We start from the raw sequence: 20,954 nt of genomic DNA on the forward strand, positions 1-20,954 counted from the left end.
AGGAGCTATATGAAAACAAGCAGATACATTATGAATACATTCCTATAGTTAAGTAAATTGATACTGCAATTCAAACTAGAGGAATAAAACATTTTATACCGATTGCTGTGGAATAACAGGATTAAGATTTTATTCCTCCACCTACTAATACTCTCTGATCATGTGATCAATGTTCTGATATTATTTTCCTTATTATTCGTCTTTTGAGACTTATGATTTGAGTAGCCAAAGGACAACTGTTTTGCTCATATTTAACTATGTCTGTGTTATATACAGTCTTTGGAAAAATAATATCCAGAGCACATGGATCCCATTCTGCTTCCCTTGTAAATACCAAAATACCTATAGGATAAAAATAGAAGTTAAATTATTTTTCCGTTGGTTATATACAAATATATATTTCCTGAGACTGTAAAAAGTAGATGGGCAAAATAACATACCAAAAATATGTAATGTGTTAAATGGGCTTTTTATTTGCCAATACAGGCAATCATCCATCAGCAAATTATACCAAAGTGCTATAACAGGTGGCTGAAGGAAGCCCGGATTTAAATAATGAAAAAAAAATTTGCTTTTTTAAACTAGGATGTTTGGAAAACGTTACATTTAAAGCTACATTAATAAAAGTGAATTTAGGATCCATGACATGAATTATGTATATAATATATATATATAATATATATATATATAAAAATGCACAAGTAGTTACCAGCACTCAGGTCTTCTTTTTAAATAATGCAATGATGCTTCATTAGGGTCAACGTTTCAGTCTTTAATGACTTTCATCAGGACACAGACTTTGGACTTTGTATATATATATATATATATATATATATATATATATCCTTTATGTGATCTTTTACTTCCTATGTTTTCTGCTGGAAAGAGAAGACAATTTATTCACACGTCTTGGGTATCACAATAGAAAGTTTCGATTGTATGAATAAATTGTCTCCTGTTTCCAGCAGACTCTTTTATTTTCTTATATATGGGCATTTCTTATATATGGACTCTTTTATTTTCTTATATATGGGCATTTCTTATATATGGACATTGGTTTGAATAAAGGTGTACCCAAGCATGCATCTATAGTGTGCAGGGTTTTAAATACATTTATATATATATATATATATATATATAGAGTATTTTTAAGACTTGTACAGTACTACTAGTTATTTATACATAGAAATCGCACATTTAAAGATACTCAATTTTTCCACCTTTTTTTAGAACACTTAGTCAAGATATGTGTGTGATATCATTATAAAATGTTCTTGATATCAACATGAAATGTTCTTGAGTGTTGCAAGGGTTTAAACGTTTCCATTTTGGTTCCCTTCTTCAACAGGTGCATATCCGCCATTCTGAGGTAGGTGGTACCTGTTCGTCTCCTGACGTTTATTAGGAGGCTCTGCTATTGCACCCAGGCACCTGCATGTAATAAAAGCCATTACGTAGGGGAGGCCGTGAGGAAATTAAGTGACCTTTCCCAAGGGCTGCATATTTCCTTAAGATGTTTATTACAGATGAAGAGGTCCCGAGGTAGAACATTAACAACTTGTAGAGTGATAAAAGGATTTTTTATCATTTCTCTCTGACAGAGAAAGGAAGAAACCTTGTAGCCAATCCATTAAAAAATATTTATTTCCTACATACGGTGGCCAGCTCTGAGGAACGTCCAATGCTCGGCACACCAAGCAAAAATACATATAGATGAAAGAGTTTGGGAAAAAAAAGGTGCTGTGTTAATTAATTTAAGAGATTTTCTGTTTTCTGAGTAGTGCGGCAATTTGTACACATTTAATTTCAGATAACAAAGTATGCATTTGTTCCGTTTTCCAACAACTCGTGGAAAGATTGAGTGAACGGTTGGAATTATCAACAACAATTACCGTGCATTAAATGTGTATTTGTTTCAGAATAATTTTGAGTTAGAATTATTGGAATAAATAGCTATACATTCTCAGTGTTATAATTTTACTTTGGTAATTTAATAAATATTCAATGATTATAGTTTGTGCGATTTTAGATAACGAGAAGGAAAGACAAAATAACGTGCTAAAACATTTAAATACACATAGGGATTTAACACACATACAGGAGGGAGTTTCATTAGTCAGCATGTAAGTCTATAGGTAATTAAAACTGAGTCATTCTATTGTTTACAACAAGGCATTGTGAGAAAGAGTTTTAGTATTCAGAAAATCTTTGACAAGAATTCCTAACACAGTCTCGTAAAATAATTATGTTCAAACGCCTGTCTAACATTTGATGTGGAAAAACATGGAAGACGATATTTAATTTACATGGTAAATTTCAAAGTCACACAGATGCAACAGTGGGATCGGCCACAAGAGGAACCACTTCTTCCTTAAGTTTAGTGATTTTCAGATGCAGAGTGTTCCATTTCATTATAATTACTTTATATGATGGTCCATGCTGTTTCCAATGAAAAAATCTCTTTGGTAAAGTTGAAAATTAATTTTCCTTAACTCTTTTCTTTACTGAGAGAACTTTGTACTCCAAAACCTAAAACTTTTTTTTGTGTTTTTACAATATATTTCTTAGTTATACATCATTTGTTCAAAGGACAGATAGGGCTTTCTTTTTTTTACCACCTTTAGATATATATATTCCAACGTTTAGTATGAATAATGTATGAAAAATTAAAAGAAAATTGTTAGATTTTGCTATGATAAATGTCACTAAAATAGTTGAGTTTACCAAAATAACCCAAAATATATTAATTTAAGTGTCTTGAGTTTAGAAATAATATAATAATATATATATAAGATTTTGTATTTGTTTATGGCAATTATAGGGCAAATCTTAGACGGCCTACATTGCTATACCAAAGGGTTGCATTATTTCCACAGTAATTAATGGTAATTAAGAATACATAAAACAAAGAATAACCCAAGTTAGACAACTTCATTGGGGGCATCTTGTCATGTAGCCATTTGGTCACCAATCTTTTCCAAAGTTATTATTATTTTTGTGTGTTTTGTCCAGAAACGTTTCGCTTTGGTTAACATTTTCTGCACAGGTTATGTGCAAATGCACAAAAAAATCACCAAAATGTAATCAGCTGCCCCTCCAGATTACAAAAATACCCCACATCCATAAGATATTGTGTAATATTTGAAATGAATAGGCCACACTACATAACACGCTCATTTCACTGCACACAGCATAGGGCAGGGTATATACTAAATACACACCAAACAAAGGGTAAAATGACATAAAATACTATACAAGCATGTAAACCAGCCTTTTGCTCTTCTGGTGAACCTGCTTTTGTGGGCTACAACTCCCATCATCCTTATAATTTGCTTGGCTAAGGGTGATGGAATTTGTAATGCGACCCATATCTAAAAAAATGTATATGTATATAGAAAGATAATGTAAAGTACCCAGTATTCATGTAAATGCTACCTAAAGCCCATCTTACTCTAGACATCCTGGTGACTTCTGTAAAATTCCTATAAAAGACTCAGAAAAAGCTTCACGTAGTGGCACAAAACCTTTAAGTCAGAGCAGCCCAGGGGCAATTTGCATTCCCCCTTTGTTACCCCTTCCCTGGACATAAAACAGAGCAGTACACAAGTTTTAAGTGATATCAAAACCTTAAGAAATGGAAATGATTAACTTTGGTTGATGTTTTTTTCTACCATCAGTTATCACATTATACGCTAGTGGTGAGTGTGGAATAAGCTGTCCGCATCGGTGTAACATGCTATTATGACAGCCAGGCAAAATGATGTGCCGTGCCTCCCAATCAGGCCCAGACTGGCAATCTGGCAAACTCGGCACATGTATGGTGTATGGCCACTGGACGTTAGCGCTCCATACTTCCCCGATCTGCTGTTCATGCATGGTAGCCTCACAGAAGATGACCAGAGTGGAGCTGAATGCAACAAAATTTGAGACATGGTAATGCTTTTTTGGCTCTCACCTTTCATTAAAGACATCCGTGGTCTACCTCATAGCTCTGTTTAAGGGGGACCCTAAAGATCTAGCTTCCCTACTCTTTGGCAGAAGGAAGAAGTAAGGGGAAGCATATCCCTTTGGGGACTGCAACCTCAGATAATTCTGAGTCTGCATAAAGTCTGTTAGCGCGTCCTTAGTTGTAATTCTTAACTTTGTTTTTAACGAAGTCCGTATTATAGGTTAAGATCAATATTTATTGGGGCCCTTTCCTCAAAATATAAATCATCATGAAAAAATATGGATTTTTGGTATTATATCTCCATTATGTAAAAAAGAATTAGCATTAGTTTAGCATTAGCACATTTATATATGATATACAGTTTGGACGATACTTTTTGATACTGCTGAATATGACTTGAATTAAGTTATGTGGTCTTGTTAGTTTTCCCTGGTCTAATTTGTAGTGTAGATTTATAATTGATAAATAATGATAAGATTAAAAAAACAATATTTTTGAAAATTTGTAAATTTCATAATAGTTTGCCTTTTTGGAGGTGGGCCAAACGGATTAAATGACATTAAACATTTTCAACACAAAGCCTTCTTTTAGGTATATGGTAACAACAGAAAGGCATAAAAGTATAATTGTTGCCAAATTGCCAAATAGAAAAGTTTAAAGCCAATCAGTGGGGAATTCACACGATACATGAACTTATGCACAAGGGAGTGAGAAATGTTAAATAATCACTACAAACTGGTGCAAGTTTTGGATTGGATGTGCAGTAACTGAGATTGTGTACTTCTCTTTAGAGAACAGAGATAATATGCTTAAATAATTGATACTTGGGTTTTGGTTATAGAGACATAATACTGTAGCCTTCCTAGATAATCATACAGATCAAATTATCAAAATCTAATTAATGAAGGAAATTGAAGCATTATTGTCATTCAGAGGACCATTTTCTCTATCTTGGGAATGAATGGACTTTTACCCCATTCCACATCATGTCGTAATCTGACCATTGAGCCATTAGGCCATTTTCCCCACTTAAAATAAATTATTGAGAAAACCTAAATATGCCACAACTGCAACAACTTGAACAATATGTATCTTGGCCCTGTAATTTACACCAGCCCACATATTTAAAAGGGTCACTTTATGGTAATTACTTTCGATATACATTCCAAAAACACCAGCGGCCCTTGTCCAGATCCTTTAAAACAGGTGTTTTGGACTGAACTGTTTATTCCAACTTCAACTGAATTTAAAAGTCTGGGGTAAATTAACAATAAAAAGAAAAATAAAAAATTAAAGAAAGGCAGATAGATCCCTAGTTTTGTGACAGCACCATCAAGGGCAGGGATAGGCTGGCCCAGAGGACTGGTGTTCCTGTGACCAGTCCTAATTGTAATAACAGGTCTGGCCAAATGCAAGGCCCCAGTCAGAAGTTGCGACCAATGCATTATCAGTTATAGTTTACAACCAAATAAAAAATATAAGAACAAGAAAGAATAAAGGCCTAATTCAGGCCAGTCACAAGTTGGCAAGGTTCATATAACAAAATGATACATGACCCAAAAGAGCAATTGTCAAAGAGATCTGCCCCTGGTTTTCCCAGCTTGCCTAGACTACAATATGCTGTCCCACAAGATGCTAGTTTACCTGTGACTCCGTATGATCTACTTTTTAGATTTTTTTTTTCTATAGTTGCCTATAAATGTTCCTTGCAATTCCCCCTAAAGCATAAATGAAAGTTTCCTACTAATTCCTGCCTTTACTTTGTAATTCAGAAAGATCTTTTTCAGAGATTCTCTCATACATTCTTTATTGATCCCGACTGTTGAAACCACAGAATCCTGTTGGGTGTGGGTTAGACAGATTTCCCATCTGGTTTAGCTTTGAAGAAGATAAAAAATAAAATAAAGATATATCCGCAGGGTGAATTTCATGAGCTTGAATGCAGAATATGCACAGAATGTATCCTCATTGCCTGGTAACTTCCTAAAGCCTTGTCCGTTTCCCTAAATAAAATAACCCCATATGGGAAATGTTCCCCGTCTGGGAACGCAAAGTATAATCTTGTGCAAACCTAAAAATCCATTTAAATGAAAAGCAAATAGCAAATATATAGACAAAAGGTCAGAGGGGTACCATGTTTGCAGAGCTAAAGTTAAAGGGTTAATTGGTATGGTTCAGTACATTTTCTTCTGTGTATAACACAGATAGGCACTTCTGCTTATATCATATACATTCATTATTCTACACGATACACACACCTGGTGTTCTGTATGTTGTGAAAGTGTAAACCCCAGGGAGATGCTTAGTGTGGCATTTGGGTACAGGTGCTATCCAGATCGTAAATATGGGACCCTAGGGTGGAACAATTGTAGAGCAGGGTGGGTCAATGCTCCGTTCCTCATTCTGTGGAAAATCCATGCCGGCTTTTCCAGGAGGCTAGAAGTCTGCAGGATCCGGTCCAGGATTCCTATGGAGCCTGCATCAGGCACAGGTGCTGGGCGTTAAAAACCTCCATAGGAATCCCGGACCGGATCCTACATATCTGTTGGGACAGTGCTTCACAATAGGCCTAATGGTATGGTCTGCTGCTATGGGGTGTATACATATAATATATAGGAGAGGTATCTGAAGAGTGAATATTATTTACTTTTGCTTGTCTATAAGAATTTGTAGTTTGTCTTCGTTTATCTAGAACCTTTCTACATGGTGGAGTCACATGGTAGTTTGGGAATCCTTGCAAGTGTCACTGAGGTTGGGAGATTTATGCCGTGGGCTTCACATTAGGCAAGAAGAGATGATGTGGTTGGAGGTTGTACAAAGCTGATCATTAGAACAGAGGGCCCAGCCGCAGGAGCAATCCCTGCAACTGTCTTTTCTTTGTGGTCTTTGTTCTGCGTTAAAGGTGAAGTGACATGCTTTGCTTGATATGATAACAAAATCTTTGTGGGTTTCTGAAATATGTCTCAAATTTGTCACTTCTTCTTAGGTTGCATCTGAGAGTTACAACTTACAAGTACTATAAATGTGCATTCTAAATGTTATTGTGTTAACCTGTAGACCCTTTTTGTCACTAGTATAAAACTTAAAAGCGATAAAGCTTATCTAGAATACCTTTTTACATCCTGTATCTGCCGCATGCGTCAACATTTTCCCTGCTGCATTTAGCAGGTTCTTTCCAATGTCACCTTAGTCCGGATTGTATGACCACAGATGAAATGATTGACTGTCAAGTTGAAATTTCATATTTCCATTTGTCCTCTGGATTTTGACTTTTGCCATTCCCCTAGTTTGGACATCTTCCTATCTGTTGACCTTCTGTGTTAGTCCTGACCTGCCTGCTTCTTACTTCTTCAGTAGCTTGCCACCATTGTTCTCCTACTATTTAATTTCCTCTTTAACCACCAACTAGATTGTAAGCTTGCAAGAGAAGGTCCTCTATTTGTGTACCAATTTGTTATTGTAACTCATGTTTTAATTATTAAAAATGCAGTCTACCGTCCATTTTTCCTGCTGGCTAATAAAAACTAGTTATTATTTAATATTTAAATGAATATTTTTTAATACGTATTTAAATTATTTAAGGAAAACAATAAACATACGAGATCATGAAGAATCACCACCTCTTTGTGAATTATCTTTTCTACTTACAACTCAACTACACCCTTACGTGCTTAAATATAAACAAGTAGAAACACAGTTCTAAATTTGGAACTAGTTGGTTTAATTTCTCCACATCAATGTTTGAAGGGGTATGACAGGGTTTTGGCTACCTGAATTTTATTTCTACCACCTTAATTAGCCTCAATTGTTTGGTAATTTGAATGGTCTGGCTTGGCTTTGTGTCATCATACATGTTGGTTTTCCAAAGGAGCCAACTAGATCCCTTGTGGTGGGTCCAATCTTTAGAGTAGATTTGCTTTTAGTCCTAATAGAACATTTGGATTTTGCTTGTGCTTCTGTCTGTCCCTATAATGTATTTATACATACACAAAATACTTATCCATTTGCATATGCCTATCTCCATATGCCATAGCCATATTATATTAGTATATTATTAGTAAATAATATATTCTAAAATGAGCTGATTGCCGTATCCTTATTACAGGACAGGGATATAATATTTCTAGAAAACTGTTTAAACTATCTTCCTATTGACTGCTTTGATCTGGTGTATACAACACCCAGAGTAGAATTGGGTAATACATATCTCTATATGTTATAAGCATGTATAGGAGCTACCTGGCGCTCCCCCTCTTCAGTGGGTGAGACTGAAGCCCCATTTAGACTTTAGTCGGTGGGAAATTGCCAGTAGTGAGCAGGGAAAAGGCTGGAATTAGGCAGGACCATATTCAAACATCAGGGGACTCTAGGTCAAACTGAGGAAGTTTTCGATTATTGTCATGAGACTCAGAAAGACTTAGAGTTTTTTTTATCATTTTATATTTTGTAGTTTAATTGGTAAAATTTTCTTGTCTAGTATTTTAAGACAGAGAAAGCAGAGTTTGGTTGTTTCAGGGTAACTGCGGGGTCAGGTAACTTGGCAGGCCCACAAAGTTTCTAAAGCCAAAAAATTAGATACCAGAGTTTCACAAGAACGATTTATGGCTTTTCATGTGAAAAAGTCAAAGAATGTGGTACTGAATTGCTCAATTTGTTGTTACTGTAGTGATTTTGTACATATTTAAGATATGATACAGATGATTGTGTATATAATTTATATGTAAGAAGCCAACTACAAGATGTAAATGATCATTGCGCTGTAACAGGCTATATAAAAAAATGTAAGAGGGTATGTTATCCAAAAATACAACAATTACAAAGAGAGTGGTAAAAATGCTACATAATAGGGGTCTATCTATTGTAAATGCCTGCATTACCTTCTTGGTCCTGCAGATGGTGGGGTTGAGTTGTTTAGTAATGTCATTTTAATTTTTGAAAAACAATATAATCTTGGTAGGGTTTGCTTATACTGAGCTCAGTTATATCCAGTGGCCAGGGTTCATCTCTCTAGGGGGCCCGGGCAGCTCCTGTGACCACCGCTTCTGACCTGTCCCATTACTCCAACAGGAAGTGAAAAGGGGTCGACTTTAGCCCTATGCCTCACCACTACCCCTAAGTAAGCTACTGAGGTTCTCCTCTGGAATAATTTCAAATTGTGGCTGTAACTACTGACAAAACAAGAAATGTGCACATCACAGTAATCTAGACAAAGTGTTTCATCCTATGTTAATGCAAATCCATTGGCAATAGGTTTGATGGTTCAGATCATCCTATAAAGCAAACATCTAGAGGTAAGAAAATACTTAAATGTTACCCCATCTCATATAAAAGATACTATTCAGGACCCAATTTAAGGCACTGTCCTTCTGAGCTGCACCACTGTCCGATTTCTGACAAGCTCACTAAACTGTAGAATCACAGCCCAGATATCAATCACAGTCCCACGCTGCCACCTGGCAACATATTTAACTGGAGTGTACCAGGGTATGAGTTCATGATCATATAACACAACGCTGCAATTAAGAATGCCTTCATTGGTGTCTTCATGTTCTACAGTCACAGTGTGTAAAATGTAAAATCTGTTCCTGTGTAGTTTAAGACAGGTATGTGTTTATGTTAAAAGCTAAACCTCTAATACGTAGACAAGTTCGTTTTAATTATTACCTTCCAATCATATTATTTTTTATTGATAAATAAATATGGGTGACACAACCAGGTATTACAATATGTATAATATATAATATTGGGGACATTTAGTCCTGCCACATGGGGCTGCAAATGCCTATCATCCATCAGTGCCTGCCTTCCCAGGCCCACTGCCCTACTACTGCTGCTGCTTCTCTCTCATCTTCCTTACTTTGGGGAATCAATTCTTATTTCCTCTAATATGGGGGATAAGTATTGTGTCTGGCTGTGTCTGTCTGCCAGTGCCTATGCCCTGCCCTGTGCCTCAATGCCCCTCTGGTTGATCACTTATTGTTCTTGTTTCTAATATAGAGGGGTAGTCTGTCTGCCAGTGCCTGCCCTGTGCCCTGCTCTAACTATGCTGATGCAGCACACTTTCCTTCCTTACTCTGAGGGGTAAATGTTTTTGTTTTTAATATTGGGAGAATATTAGTGTCCTGTACGGGGCTGGATATGTGCCAGTGTCAACCTACTCCCAGTACCCTGCTACTACTGCTGCTGCCGACATATCACCTTCCTTACTCTGAGGTTTCAATTAATCAAACTGTTCCATTTTTTGGAGTAACTGGGTGCTGCTGGATGTGTGCATCCATTGGTGCAGTGCTGCTGTTGTTGATGGTCCTGCACTAAAATTGAGCATGGAGTGTGGATGAAAGGTGTTTCCAGATGGTGTCAGGGACCTCCCCCTTTGCCCCCCCCCCGGAATATAATTTCTGAATCAAAAATTCCGAAAACAAATGCGGCAAAAACAATGACACAGGCGATAGAAAGCCCAGTATAAGAATATATTTATTAGAACCTTTAAACAAACATTAAGTATGATGTACCAAAATGGCAAATTCAATGAAATTGTTCCGTTTTTACCTTACTTACCTTACTCCTTGTGTTTATATGTATGTTTTATCTTTACATTTAGAGTATAATGGACGATAGATATTTCAAAAATATATATACATAAAAGACATAATAGTCACATAAGTTTATACAGTGATTATAATAGGGGTACAATAAATAGTAATATTAGAAAATGAGGTCCTTGCCCTGAAAAGATTACAGTCTGACATAAACTCCTGAAAGGCAAAGTTTAATCAACAAAGTCTCTACATACAATGCGCATATATACTGTATATACAGTATATATATATATATATATATATACCGGTGTATATATATATATATATATATATATATATATATATATATATGAGATTGCCATCAACCTTTTCTGTGACTTTTGTTTTAAAGCGCCAATGAAGAAAAGGAATAAAATGATATGGGGTTCTTGCTTTTAGTAGAAGGAGAGCAGATGTAAAATGCATTATTATTTAGCTGCCAAGTTAAAAAATAGTAAACGCAAGAAAAAGATGTATAATACTAAACTCTACTATGTGTATATTTTCTTATGATTGTTTCTTTAAGTTAAATATAAGGCATACAAAAAAAACTTAACAAAAGGAGAGCGTAATGTCATGTAAAAATAATTTATTTAATCAACTGAATCTGGCCCTGCAAACGTCTGTAACTTGTGCTACTATTGTTCCTTCTCTAGGCTCAGTTATTAAGTTACTTATTTGTTTCCTTATACGAAATTCGCCAAGTGCCTAGGCAGGGTATTTCATGCAATGTTTTCTTAATTCTCATGATCTCCAATGAGAATCACACTAAAAATAAAGGTGCAACACTCTATTGTAGACTACCTGTATTGTTTTAGTAGATTAAAAGACTGTCTGCAGAATGGGTACAACCATAGTGTTGATGGTTTCCAAAACTCCCTAAGCATCGTGAGTGCATGTGCGCTCACCAAGACCGCCGTCTGTTCAATCCCAGAATGCTGGCATTAATGGGGGGAGGGGATTTAATATTGTATAACTCCTAGCCAATGGTCTAGCACATCGTATGAGTAAAAAACAAACTTCTATGAAATGACACCTTGTCATTTTGAATTTTCACTGTTTCCTCATTCATCTATTTTTAATCCAAGTGTATATGCGTTTGTAATCAAATGTGATTACAAACAAAAAGTCAATGAATTCAAGCAAGGGAGGGCTGGCAAGGAGGGGGGGATTGGTTCAATGCCCACTGGGCTTTTCTGATTTTAAACCACTATTTATTTGCAAGTTTTACTTGCAATTCCACAAATAGCCACCGGAATGTCTAGTGTAACAAGGGCTTTAGGCAGCAATTACATCCTTACTGGATATTGCCACCAGAATGTCAAGTGTAAGAAAGACATTAGGCTCTTTAGGCATCTTTACTGGATGCTTGCTATACTGCAGTGGTTTTTTTAGTGTTTCTATGCATTTCTTTTCTGTAAATCTGAAACATTGAACATTGAGCATGTGGTCTGCCGGTTTATTACTGGGCCACATAGCTGGACTTGATTTGTGCCAGCCGTCCCCTGAATAAGAAAATCTAACATATGTAAATTTCTACACTGAGCAATATAACGTCCATGCAGAAAGAAGACCCTCATCATCCAGACTTCCCGACCTCATAGACATCTGGGAATTAAGCAGGGTCTGAAGCGTTTCAGTTTAATCATGGGGACCTTGATGTTCAGACTCTGTTTTCAATAAGCAAGAGGACCAGGTCAGAGCCAGAGATTCCCGTGCTGAAAAGTGTAACCGCAAGCCGTATGAGCGAGATGAGAGCTGACTTGTAATGAAAACAAATTGCTGCTATTGCAGAGAGTTTGGCTGGAAACAGAGAGGTTGATTCAGATCCAAATGATTAACTCTGGTGCAATCATTATTTTAGCCAGTTTCATAGTTACCCCCAATTGAAAGTTCATTCTTACACACACCTGCACCAAATAGGAAAAAATATATGTTCACGATATCTGGAAGGTTTGCAAAAATGGTTTGGGTTTAGTTCATATTTCCAGCAGTTGCTAAGTGCACGGATCATTGTTCTCCATCCACATCACAAAAGTTAAAACACTATACTGTGTTGTTCTGGAACTCAATAGTGTGAAAGTCTAAATTATAAACTTAGCAAAATGACCACAGTTGGTTGCTAAGTGCTAGAATGAATATCTTGCAAAAATGTGTACTTCCATCCAAAAAGAAACAAGAATATCAAATGTTGGAAAGCTGAAAGCAGTCCTAAAATAAACTGTAAGTAAGGTGCTAATTAAAAAAAAGGGGGAGTTATGAAATACACAAATTGAATGCCCATGTGGAACAGATTTCTATGTGTTAAAAAAATACCTTTTTTTAAAAATATGTGTATAATGATTTTTTAAAACTGTTTCAGTATGGAAGACCAAGGAATGTGTTAATCTTGTTAGAGAGTGAAGCTCAAATATCAGATTGTTACAAGCCTTTATGGTTTTCAAAGAATAATTTTGGTGAATTGAAGCATGTTTTGACTGTTTATTTATTAGGTATATCATTTTTAGGTAGCAAATATTTAAGCACTGGTAGTAGTAAGCGGAAAATATAATTCTACCCTATGACATTGCCGGCCTAGTTGCTTTTATTTTGAGCCCCTTCAGCTTCGGAAAGTTATTTTCTGAAACTAAAACCTTCATAACATATGGGTGATCTACTCTTATATGTGTTATTGGGCAGAAGCCTAGACTGGCCACCGGGGCCGCCGAGCAAATAAAAAATGTGTATAGCGCTACAAAGTGACAAACACCACTGAGAAAATGTGAAAAATGTATTATACGCACCCCTTGGGATAAAAACATGTATACATTCATATAAAAATAGTGAAAACAAGCAGCATACCCTTACGTTAAGCGTCCAGCATTAAAACCAGGAAGTAAAATGTCATATACTGGCATGTAAAATATAACATGGACACTAAAGAAAAGAAAACAGAAATGTTAACAAAAATGGACAGCGCTATATATATATATGTGAAGAAACAATAATATAAAGTGAAAAATACAAACACTGGATTAAGAAAAATAAATGTAATTTATTGATAAGGAGATAATAAAAAAGACAAACATATATGTTAGGTATATTCAAGTAGAAAACACTTACATAAGTATGCATGCCAAAAATCCGTCAGGAAATGTTTCCAGATATAAAAAAATAATATATACTTAAAAAACAAGAAAATAAGATAAAAAAATAAAAATATATGTACCTTTATACAAACACACTATTTAAGTGTACCCGGCCAGGAAAACACAAAAAGAACTGAGGTGCTGCTTTAAAAGCAATGTGTTTCAGATAGCCTTTCATCAAGCCTCATAGCTACCTCAGTGTGTCTGGGCCGAGCAAAGTGGCCAGTGGGCCAGTGTCCAACAGCACCTCCTATGCTACCTTTATTGCTGACTGTGCGGCTGATCCAGTCTTTTAGTGTGAGGTCACTAGAGAATACTGCAGGGATTGACACTTCACGCAGAGGAGTTGTCTGGACACTCTAAGAGATTGCATCTGGGTGTGTAGTTAGGCGCGATCGAGGAGTATCCATGGGTGTGGTTTCATCAATTAGAGCTAAAATGTTTAGTAAAGAGTACGGCGAGAGGAAAGACAGAAGTTAAAGATGAGAGAGATAAGAGAGGAGAAGGAAATGGAATAGAAAGAGGAGAAAAAGAGGAGAGAGAGTAAAGAAAAGAGAGGAGGGAAAAGGAGGGAACATTGTCAGAAATGGAGAGTGACAAAGTGATGAGAAAAAAAAGAGAAAGGGGGCATTGAGAGAAGAACCAAAAAATGAGTGAAAGAATTTGAGGGAAAGTGAAAAGGAGACAGAGAAGAGGGATAGAAAGAAGAGAGGGAGATATAAGGGGGCGGGACAAGAGAGAGAAGAAAGAAAAAGGGAAAGGAAAGAAAAGAGCAAAGTAGAGGTGAGAGGGATGGCATTTGGACTGCAGCTGCATCAGAAAGTAAATATACCTTTTACAAGAAAACAAAACAAAATCTTCTTTTAACAACATCTGCACTGAAAGAACTGTGGGTAATCTTCTCACTCTACAAATCTCCAGTCCTATACCTCTCGCCTCCTCATTTTTGCCTACCTTTGCTAGCTCAAGATAGGGGTTTCCTGGTGGGAGGCAAATATTAGTTACCCGTTAATAGGGAAAATTATATGACCATGGTAGTAGTAGCTTGTACCTGCACAACATAAGACGTTTGGTTTTTAATAGTTGGGATGGTAAAGATTAGCCACAACTACCCTAGTCTACAATTCCTGATTTATGTTATGAGCGCTGCAGTCAACAAATTAGATAGTGTAGTGTAGGCCACCACAACCCTAGCCTACAACTACAATTTCCACTACAAGTTCAGCTAGCAATATGGCTGGCTTAATATTATTATAGATGTGGTCAACAAAAGTTAGTGTTTGTACTGTAGACTTAGTGTTGCCCCATCCCTCGAAGCCCAATCTACAGTTACTAGATACTATCTCAAGAATCCTAAACTAGCAATGTTGCTTCCTCAAAATCAGGGGAGTTAATATTGTGTAGTTTAGTGTAGTTCTGTGGTGTACAGCAAACATTCTGCAGTGTTGTTAGAGGGTAGTAAAATGGGACATAAAGCCTTGGAACTAAAATAGTACAGCTAACCCTAGCTGCAATACATTTACTAAACTACCTTGTGTCTGCAGCATGCAAACTGTGTCTCTGCCCAGGTGGGAACTCTGTGCAGCCTACTGTTTCTCACCTGTTACTGCTTCAGTGGACCTCTTTAAATTTCTGGGGAGGGGCCAGGTACCCTTCTTGCCCCCTGCAGAGGCCCATGGGTGTCACTCTGAGAAATTATATGTAGAAGGATGAGTAACTATAGAGAGCCATATACTTTATCTGGAGAATATGAAGAGCTGCATATAAAGGTTAAAATAAATTATGGTAGGAATCTTGTAACAATATAATACGTTTTGTTTTTTTTATAAAGTCAATCGTGTATTACATTCACCAATTGGTTTGCTAAGTTAATTAATATTTTTTATGGGTGTGAGTATGTGGAACTTTATGTAATGGTTTGGCTGTGCCAAAAACCCTGTTCAGTAGTCACTTCTACATTATTTACGGTGACAACATTCTTTTGATGTTGCATTTTTATGAGCAACAGACAAGCCTTGTTTTTGATATGTGTATGTTCAGCAACTGTTATTATCCAATTATAAGACTGTCTACAGGATGGGTCATGTACCACATTATGCTCAATACAAGCAATATTTAACTGTGAGCCCTTTGATATAACACTGGGTTTATTCAAATAGAACATGTTAAACTTCACTTATGTACTAATAGCATTCATTTATTATTAGCTGTGATTTAAATGAATAGTGAATGCCGACTGTGTGTCTTACAAGTCAGAAAAGAAAATGTTTACTTAAAGGGCTTATTGTTGCCATGTAATATTTCAAATCAGTTCAAATCCTAGAATATGATGACTTTCTGAATCACGTGAAAGCAGATCTGTCAAGGTTCCTGTATCCTACATTTTGTAAACTTGTAAACTTTGTAAACTTTTGTATTTATGTTTGAAATACACAGTAAGCACCACATATGTCAGGTATCGACCTTCTATGTATACCAAGGAGGCAGCCATTTTATTTTCCTGTTCTTGGGTAGATTCTTCCTGTCTGATTATTCCTCCCTATTATGATAGGGCTGGTACTTTTTGACCCAATGCAACTGCCAAATGGCCTAGTAACATATCAGATAATACCTTGAATATATACAATTAATCCTCTATAAAATATGTACATGCTCAGCAGTTCACCATTGCACGATGATCCATTTGTGATGAAAATGCTACCTCAAGTCCGTGTTACTTTAGACCAAAATACTTTTTGGAAACGGCCTATTATTTTAGTGGCCTCGGGGCAAAATTGAGCCTGCCACTTTACCAGCCCTTTTTGCTCCCCATTAAGTTATTTCTCTGCTATTGTTCAGTTGCCTATTGCTGTTAATTGGTTCCGGCAGCCTAAATGTAAGATGACGGGAACAGAGAGAACTTTAAGGTGTTCTAAAAGAGCAGGTATATGCAGTCGGGCTGCACTGAGACTCAAATCTCAGCCTTCATGACGTGAAGTTTTAAACTAAATACCTCCAAAATAACTACCCTGACTGAAAAACAAGCTAAGTTGTGGTAAAAGTTGTGACTTTGGTTGTTCCCCTTTAAATATCTTAACTTCTTTCAGTATGCCATGCAATACTCCAGTTGGAAGCTTTTAAATTACCTACATTACTGAAACAATAGAATCCAGGTTATAATCAGGAATATCCTCCAGCCGACTTATGGGCCTCTGTGTACAGCAATTTAATAAGAAGAGCTATAAAATCAGAGCTGTGCCGAAGGTTTATTTTTTAACCAGTCAACTAACTGGTGTGCATTTATTATCATCGCTCCTATGTGAATAAGCAATCCAACCTCAGGTGTTTTCAAATGTTTTTTGTAAAGGTTAACTGCTATAATAAATATATCCATAAAGCCATGAAAAACTAAATTTTATTATACCTAAAACATTGCAGAAGTGACCATGATGGCATAAATCGTCAATGTGCAAATTATCCCCAGACTGCAAGAATCTTCAAGAGGAATATTAATTAACTGACCTGTATAGGAATGGAACAGTAGCACCACCAAGGTTCTTCCTAGCTGGACACCACTCATGCCATTGGCTCCTGAACATTATGTGGCTCACACAAGTACTAAACATTATGGAAAACACAACTGAGATAGTGGTCGGGTTGTCTGCCATCAGTGACCATGTATGCACCATGGTCTATTCCTAATTACTATGTTTCTATAAATGTTTATTATTAGAAATAGATCTAAGAATGAACCTTTTTGTCTCTTTTAACAAAGTAGCATTACACCTGCACACACAAAAATCACATGCATGTTGTTCCATGGCCATGGGGTTCTAATCAGCTTTTGTTTACATCTTTGTATGGTTATCGATGAATGCCATTTCGTTTTTCTTTTTGGGGAGAATCTAGCTTTGGAGCCCCTCAAAGACCTTGAAATAGTCTCAACGAATGGAGATTCCAGCCCAGGTCCTGCACCTAGTTTCATGGTTGCAAGACGAAGTCCATAGACTAGCTGTCATATCAGTTTTTTTAAATTAGAGCCAATATTTTTATGCAATATATTTACAAGAAAACCTTTCACCACTTCCTGTTGCAATTACTGTCTAATAAAAGTGCTCAAAATATAATTATATATTATTCAAAGTATTAAAAACAGAAGACTAAACCTTCTATTAACAATTGTAGCATTTTAATACCTACTCAAATGCTCATACGCAGCCACCTTTTAAAAGAATCCTTATTCCACCCTCTGATGTCGCTAAAATTACTCTCTTATTGTACTTCCTCTTATTTCAGCATCATCCTGCTCTTATTAGTTACTAACCTATTCAAATAGTTGGGTTATAATTATCATTGATATGGCAATTTAGACAACCATTAAACCTTCCAAAAGCTCCCTCTAGTCTTGTAGTGGTATAAACTACATATAATTTGTTGTTAGTTGGCAGTAAAATATTTTCATTCATACACATTATCATCATCTTTGGGTAGCTTAGAATTCTTTATGCCAAGGACGTGTGATTACATCATGTCTTTAGCCCTTTGGGAGGTATTGTTCCTTATACCACAATTGTTGTGGGTAATTATGTGGGCTAGAATTTAACAACTGAAAACAGAAAAAGAAGCATTATGTTCCCACAAAATAAGCTGGCATATACCCCTAAATAATACCTTTGTTACAAACTCCAAAGCAAATACAACTCACTTGAATGAAGTATCTGATTAACAAACTACTTTTTTTTTATTAAAGTACATTTATGTTGTTTGTATTTTCTGTATTATGCTTTGGCCATATCCACCAGAACAGAATATCTTTTATACCTAACCACTAAATATCCAAATGTATACTTAGCAGAGATATTATATTATATATATATATATTATATTAATATATATTATATATTATAGATATATCATATTATATGCAATGGACACTGTGTTGCTATGAATTGTGCCATTTATAGTATGTAAGATTCTGAATATAGAATTGCCCACTACATACACTATATATATATATATATGTATATATATATATATATATATATATAGACACTATATGGACAAAACTATTTTGACTCACCTTTTAATTATTGAATTCGGGTGTTTCAATCAGACCCGTTGTCACAGGTGTATAAAATAAAGTGCCCAGCCATGCAGTCTGCATTTACAAACATTTGTGAAAAAAATGGGTCGTTCTAAAGAGCTTGGTGAATTCAAGCATGGTACTATGATAGGATGCCACCTTTGCAATAAGTCAGTACAGGAAACGTCATCCATGCTAGATATTCCACGGTCAACTATAAGTGGTATTATTTAAGGAACAGCAGCAACTCAGCCAAAAAGCGGAAGACCATGTAAATTCACAGACCAGGGTCACCGAGTTCTGAGGCGATTGGTATGTAAAAGTTGTCCAACGTTTTGCTTATTCCATAGGTGAAGACCACAAAAACCGTCCGGCGAGAGCTTCATGGAATGGGTTTCTGTGGCCAAGCAGCTGCATGTAAGCCTTTAATCACCAAGTACGATGCCAAGCTTCGGATCAAGTGGTGTAAAGCACGCCATTACTGGATTCTGGAGCAGTGGAAACATGTTCTGTGGCGTGACGGATCACGCTTCTCTGTTTGGCAGTCTGATGGGCTGGGTTTTGCAGATGCCAGGAGAACGTTATCTGCCTGACTGCCTTGTGCCAATGTGTAATGTTTAGTAGAGGAGGGATAATGGTATGGGGCTGTTTTAAGTGTTTGGGCCCCTTACTTTCAGGGAAGGGAAATCTTAATGCTTCAACATACCAAGACATTTTGGACAATACTACAATACTTTGTGGGAACAGTTTGGGGGAGTCCCTTTTCTAGTCCAGCATGACTGTGCCCCAGTGCAAAAAGCAAGGTCCATAAAGACATGGTTGGATGAGTTTGGTGTGAAAGAACTTTGGGGCGGTCCCGCGATGTCAGTGGGCGGTCCTGCTGAGATTAATGGGAGTTCCCGCTGACATCAGGGGCGTTCCCACTGACGTTGGGCAAGACTCCGCTCCTGCGACCCGGAGGATTCGGGTCTTGACCCGGAGAAGAAGTGCTCACCCGGCAATCTCCAGGTCAAACCCAGAGAGTTCCCAGGTATGCTGATGGGTTACCAAAAACTTAAAAAGAACAAACAAAAACTAGTGTTCCCTACTTTCTATCTAGTCATTATAATGATCAAAAGAAATAGTAAAATGTCATGGGCAAATAAAAAATTTATGACATGGCGGGAATGGCGTGAAAATGGTTTTAAAGAATGTGAAAAATGAAAATATAATATTTTACATAAAACACACAGCTACAAAACAGCTGTGTAGTTTCTGGATAGCTTGCTGTTTCTCTAATAACTGGCTCATTTCTTTGCCAGATAGAGAGATTCTCTAGCATTGCTGCTTAGCAATATCTGCCTCATAAATAGGTGCCTGATGTTGTGATGGAGAGGAGTTGAATTTCTTTACTTGGGAAGTAACTAAGGAGAGTCCTGAAAAGGAGGGAATGTGGAATGAGTTGAGGGGGACACTGTGTCTGATATTTTGGGAGGCATCTCCCTGTATCCTTCTTAAATGTTTCATATGATTTTAGTATTAACAACTGACAAACTTTACACTGTCATAAAGTATATATGAGCATTTATGGGATGACACATTATTTGCCAGTGACTCAATTGTTTTAGCGCCACGTATTCAGTAAATCATCTTGTTCCTGTTCTATGATCTACTCATATAATTCCTAAATTAGTATAGTTTTTTCTTAAAATTAACCCACATGCGAACAATTCAGTGATGTGCCGGAGTCATACACTCTGCCTATAATGCCAGTAGAGTTCAGAAATGTATTCTGAATCTGAATCAAGGTACCCTCTGCTGTGATATAAGGATTATATGTGCTGTACCTACTTTTGCACATCTGAAGACATAAGACAGTCATAGGATATGCACAGCCAGCCATCTAGCAAACCAGGCAAATGTTTCAGAATAAAGGATTCTACAATATAATCAAAGTGCACCAACAGCCTTGAGTGAAATAGTTATTTGGTTCTATTTATTCTTGCTTACAGGACTAATATGAAGTAGCAATCAAAATGGAGGCATGCAAAATGATGTATACCTTCCAATGTTTTAGATTGGTAAAGGGGTGCAGTTAGTGGCATGGCCATGTGGATCGGGTTTTCTGCCATTTCTATACATATTATTGCAACTTTTAGGGTTGTAGGCCTCTGTTGTACCCTAACACCAGCGAACGTAAACTCTTAGAAATGAGGGACATCAGTTGATCAAAGCAGGACAAGGCAATTTAGGTCCCA

This window comes from Sceloporus occidentalis, unplaced genomic scaffold (genome assembly GCF_023333645.1).
Source record: "Sceloporus occidentalis isolate IW3139 unplaced genomic scaffold, rSceOcc1.0.p SCAF_87, whole genome shotgun sequence".
Taxonomy (NCBI): domain Eukaryota; kingdom Metazoa; phylum Chordata; class Lepidosauria; order Squamata; family Phrynosomatidae; genus Sceloporus; species Sceloporus occidentalis.